Source organism: Mycteria americana, chromosome 20 (genome assembly GCF_035582795.1).
Source record: "Mycteria americana isolate JAX WOST 10 ecotype Jacksonville Zoo and Gardens chromosome 20, USCA_MyAme_1.0, whole genome shotgun sequence".
NCBI lineage: Eukaryota > Metazoa > Chordata > Aves > Ciconiiformes > Ciconiidae > Mycteria > Mycteria americana.
Genome location: NC_134384.1, coordinates 2,994,647 through 3,000,646, shown reverse-complemented (window position 1 = coordinate 3,000,646; position 6,000 = coordinate 2,994,647).

Here is a 6,000-nt window from a genome sequence, read left to right as displayed (position 1 = left end):
GAGGGCTCTGCTTTCTGCTTTGCTGTGCAGCATTTCTTCTGGGATGCTCAGAAAATGCAAAGCATAAGGATAAATGAGGAGACCCTGGAGCTCCCCAAAGCTTCTGGGGCGACTCCTCCCTGTGGCAGTGCTCGATGCGATGCGCCCTCTGAGCTTCCCCCATCAGACCAAAGCTGTTAATTCGGGTTTGTCCTAGACAAGCATCCAGACGTCTGCATTGTTTGAGGTTTGCCCATCCCTGCTCAGTTCCCTTCTCGGTATGTCCAGCATACAGCAGGCTGAATAGTTCATTAATTGTTTCCATTTGATAGGAAGAGCATGAATAGCCATCAGCCACCAGTGACGCATTTCACCCTGCTCAGGGTAGTGTTTTGCCTGGTTTCCTACACCCGGCTCCTGCTGCAAGGGGCTTTTCAGTCGGGAGGTTGACACAGGGAGGTGTTGGCTGGAGTAAGGCTGAACTCTCACGCTGTCATCTTTTCTTTCGCAAAGGCATTTTATACAGGAATTTCCTTGGCATGGCAGGGATCCGTGGAGCAGACTTGCGCTTCCCAGGGCAGCCAGCTCCCGTCAGGAATTCGCAGCTCAGCAGGCAGGCCAGCTCACGGGCGCAGCGTCTCCTGTGCCCCTGCTGCAGCGGGTCCACGGGGCAAGGAGTGCTGGCGTGCCCGGGGGGCAGAGCCCCTCCTGCCGTCTGTGAGCGCAGGTCGGACCGGGGGAGCAGCAGCCCCCTCCACCCGCTCTTGGGAAGCCCGGTCAGGACACATTTGACCTGTCTTCGTGCAGTTTTTCTTGCTTGGCGTTACCATCCCCGTGCACTGAGGTTGCCTTGGGCATAAAGCGTGCTGGGGCATAGGGTGCCCAGCTGAGCCGTCCTGCTTTCACACTGGGAGGACGGAGGCAGGCCACAGCAGACCACCAGATCGGTGCGGTCTCAGCTCTCCCCACAAGAGAGGTATTCTGCTGAAGGTCAAGGTCACCTACGGAAACTGTTGGGGAAAAGACCTAGCAATGACCGTGTAGACAGGACTGCTTTACCCAGGATCAGATAGCAAAGCCAAAAAGCCTGTTAGCTGCTGTTTATTCTTCTGTAGCCTTTGCCTTTCCTCCTACAAATCCTTCCTAAAGGAAACACTATTATTTATTAGCCCCGTGCGCTACTAACAGCCCGAATTTAAGATAACCCCTTTTGTTCCACCGCATTTAGTGGATATTTGATTCCTATTCAGGAGGGCGATAGCGTGTGTAAATATTCGGTGCCCCGCTGAGCAAGGTTTGATTTATAAGCTCCTGTCGCTGCCGCACTTGCACGTGTCGGCTGGCAGAGCCCCGAGCGTCTGCTCTCCCCCGGCACGCTGCCCGCCAAAGCCTTCCCGGCTGCGAAGAGAAGGAGCTGCCGGTTGGCAGCGATTAGAGCCCGGAGCCAAATCCCCCTTCTCCATCTCCTGGATAGCGTTACGGTCCCCCTGAGGACCACGGGGTCTGCCTGGGTTTATGAGGACCGAGATCCCTTGGATGCCCCAGTTTATAACTGGGAACCCCAGAGCGGTTCCCCGCTCCTCCCTGCATGCAAGGGGAGGAAATCTGCGGCAGGGCTCCCGCTGCCGACGGCATCGCTCCCTGCCTGCTCCGGCAGCTCATCCCCGGGCAGGCTCTCCCCAGCTTCTGGAGCGCCAGCCGGCTCCCAAGTTGGATTTTTAAAGTAGTACTAATGAAAATGCTGGGAATGTCTGTGGCTCTCCGGCATTTTTTTCATTTTGTGGATTTTCCCATCCACCGCTTTGCGGAGTAGCTGGCACTCCTCGCAGATGGGGAGTTTTGACAAAAGGAAACTGTTGCTTTGTCTTCCAGACATTTTTCTTGTAATTTTTTTTTTTTTTACCAGTTCTGGTGGAAAATGGAGTTTTCCATGGCTGTGCCCTCAGGAAAGGCTGTATTCTTTCATCTCTCCAGCTGATAGCTAGTTAAAGAAATGTAAGTAAATCATGCGTAAAGCAAGGTCTGTGTTACGGGACAACAATAAAACTTACAGGCTGTTTAATTTCACCCTTTCCATACACACATGCACACGCCTTTCCTGGCCCAACCCATTGCCAGATCTATGTTAAGATTTTAAATAACAAAACTACATTGTATCTTGGAGACTAAGGACAAAATAGTGGATTTTTTTCCTCTCCCTTACCCATGATGAAAAAAAAAAAAAAATTAGAAGGCCATTTTCCCAAGCTTCTCAAATGTTTTGCTTGGTTTTTTCCCATGACTTATCTTCAGTCAGAAAGTAGGCTAGCATAAAATGGAAGCCCAGAGCTCCCAGGAGCTGGCTAGGCACAGGGAGGTGGGAAAACATTAGAGAAAGAGTCTAACCCACTGGACTGAGTAATGTCAAAGGCTTAGTGCGTGTGTCCCAGGGCACGGGGAAGGGACCGGACCTGGGGGTGGGAGCCTGCCCGGCCTTAACACGGCCAAACTCTGCTTTCACCGGCGTAAATCCGGCGTCTTGCAGCCGCGCAAACCCAGGTTTGCTCAGAGCACGGAGCCAGCGATGGCCGAGCGGGTCCTGCAAGGGCCATCAGGGCCTGATCCTGAAATACGTGAGGGTAAAAGCGACGTGATCTCACCCGCCAAAAGCCGGGGCTCTGCCCGACTGTGCCGCACCCCTGTCCTGCCTCCGTGCGCTCGAGTCTTGTCAGAAATGCGTTTGGATGTCCCCTGTTGCACTCCCCGCTAGCGACGGCTGGGCACAAACACTATGAAACCCACTTTCTGCTTTCTTCATTGCCTTCTTTCACCCTCAGCATCATGCTTGTCCTACAGCAGGAAAAATAGATCCAAGCAGCCAGGCTACGCATACTGTGAACGTTCTCTGGTGTGATTCATTTGCAGAATACCAGTAATATATTTAACTAGTGGTGTACAAATGGAAGACCCATTTGAAAAGAAATGATTTTAAAGATTTATTCCAAAAGAAGCAATGATTTTTTTATAGCAAGTTTTTCTGGAATAAATGGAAAGGTACAAAAAAAAAAAAAAAAAAAGAATAAAAGATTGTATCCATCTATCAATCTTGTGTCTGATGTTTTATAAGAATATTTCAATTTTTGTATTTCAGATGTGACATGGACTATTTTGTGGATGTGCTCATTTTCTTGCTGAGGCTTATATTACAGTTGTACTGTGAACGCTCCAAAGCCAAGATTGGACAATAAACTTTATTGACTAGAGGACAGTTTTGTACAGGATATAATTTTTCTCTTTTCTCTTTTTTTGGTAGGAGAAGGATCCGCTTTGTTTTTGAATTTCAGCTAGGTAGCACTGACGTCTCAGGTGCGCGGGTCCCTTGGCCGGCTCCCGAGCGGTGAGTTGCTCCGTGGTGGGCGTGCAGGGGAGGCAGGCTGCCGGCCCACGGCAGGGAGCGTGCCGTGCCGTGCCGTGCCGTGCCGTGCCATGCCGTGCCATCTTTGTGCCTTCCCACAGAGTCATTCCCCACAGCTGCTCTCTGTGCAGCTCCAGGACACCTTTCGTTTTCACTCCTGCTAGCAGGGCATTTTTCGGCTGGCTGTAGTAAACTCCCAGACACAGACTTAGTGCAAAAGGAGTTTGCCACTACCTGACCTTTGCAGGAGGGTGAAGCCTGCAAGCTTCCAAGGTTTCAAGACCTCAAAAACTTGAGCACAATAGGAAAATGTTTCTGTGGTCCCTTGCATGGATCCTAAGGCCCTAAACAAATATTGCCATAAGCCTATCAGGCAAATAAAGCACGGAGCTGACGTGTCCAGCCCATGGTTGCAAAGCAACTGAAGGGCAGAGCTGGGGAAGGGCCAGGGGAGCCCCGTTTCCCACAGCTCCAGCAGCTAAAAATCTCCCTGAGATCAGAGCTATTCAGCATGGCAATCCCCTTTACGTAGCCCTGCTCTCTGGCCCATCAGTGCTGACGAGAAGCTACAGCCCCCCCGGGGCCGGGGGACCTGGGAAGAGCCAGAGATGGGGTACGGGGGGACCTGTGGGATCTTTGGGGCCAGACCCGTGGTGTGAGCCCACGGACGATGGGCGGCTGGTTTAGGGAAGGGGGCAATGCCCTTCTTCCGCTCCCCGGGCTGCACCTCCAGCCAGCACCCAGCCTGCCTGAGTCACGTTCAGGGTCTGGCGTGGGCAGGTCCCCAGTAACAAGCTGTTTGCCAAACCAGTTCCTCCATCTGCCGCTCTCATTCCTCCAGTCCCGCAGCGGCGGCAGCTGCCGGCGCCGGGTCCGGGGGAATGCCGCCGAGCCGCCCCAGCCCGCATCCTCCGCCTGCGGACCCGACCGGCATCTGGATGTTCCCAGCCGCCCAAATAGCCGTGACCTCCCCGCTCCCTGTCCCTTAGGGGGGTCCTCTTGCCTCGCAAGGATGCTCGAGCCAGGTCACCCATCGCTCCCCGGGCCTCTCAGCATATCTGCAAAGCGGGGGCGATACCTGCTGCCCTCAACGAGATTATTTGTGTGTCATTGAATTACAGGTGCGTTTCGGGAGGCTCAGCCTGGTCGTTTCACTGCAGCCTGCCTTCCTCTGCCGCAGCCGTAGTGCAGTAAAGGAGGAAGCACGTGGATTCCAGCTAAACCGGAGTGGGTGTGTGAATTATTTCAGTTGGACGGTAGGAAGACGTGTAGGTGAGCGCTTCCTCCTTTTAGACAAAGTGTTACAGGATCTGTAATAACTGGGCCAAGATCTCAGGCTAATGTTTGACCTAGAAGTGGAGCCAAGCTTTCCAAATCACACGGCGTGTTTTGAAACTCTTGACCCCGAAATACATGAGGTGAACACCTCTCTCCTGCGCTGCTGTTCCAGCTGCCCGGCCCATTCGTGCTGGGTTGCTGAGCATCTCACATGCAGTCTAGAATAATTCAACCCATCGTACGGAGGGTTTACTCTGTGTTGTAAGGAGCATCACGTCTTTTCTCAGTAAGGTTCAGTGATTCAGGGTGGTGACTTTCTTATCTGCTGAAGCTTGCTTGGCGGTGGGGTTTTGGGGCTGAGTTACAGCTGTTGAAAGGCATCGGTGCCCCCGTCTCCAAATGCGCATGCAGCTCTTCGGCCCATCACACCGGCACGTGTGGTTGCTGGGATAACATGTCGGGGTTTCTGAGGGCGTCAGCCCAGATTTGCCCTTTGTGGTCTCTTGGCAAAAGGGGGAAAGGGGGAAAACTGTTTGACCGTATCTCAGCCCCAGGCCCTTGGCCACAGCTGCCGACCCAAACACTGGCGAAAGCCTTGAAGGAGCCTGTCACGGGTGCCTGCTGCCCCAAACCCACCCGTGGGGCCTCAGCTGGTTCCACCCTGAGGAAACCTTTGGAAAACCTATTACTAGAATTGAATTTTCCCACTGTGTTGAAACCAAGCTAAGAGAAGCGATGCCAGCATCACAACAGCAAATCTGAACAAAATCTGGCTTCTGGGTTGAAGCTCTACAGAGTAGTCACTGCAAAGCAGGACCCGGTCGTGTTAAAGAAGTAATTGCTCCACTGGCTGAAAAGATTAACTGATAAAATGTGAAAAAAATCTGCTATGCCTCTTGCTGCTCCAGGAAGAATGTGCAAGGGCACAGGAAGCAAAAGGAAGCTGTTTCTCAAATGCTTGCGGGCTCTTTTTGAGCAGCAATGGCAGGCACCGACTGACGCTGCTGTCTGTAATCGTGCTGCTCTGCTATTCCTTCATTCATGATTTCACTTTGCAGATTGCAGCAAGCGCAAAAATGTGGGTGTTTAATTCATTGCAAGTACAACATTGATTTCAGTTTGGAAAACAGCCTGAAGTGCCTCCTCGTGAAGCTAATTCTGGTATTGCATATACTCATAGTCCTGTGGCTTGCATTTTTATGAGCTACCTCTGAGGATCTGGGTTTCAGTACATGGAGCCAGAAATGATCTGTGTGTTCTTATGCTGACTAACCCACCTACGCTTCGTTTCTTATTTGCAAGCATATCTTGCGCGATTTGCGTTATCCCTGATGAAATGGCCTGATATT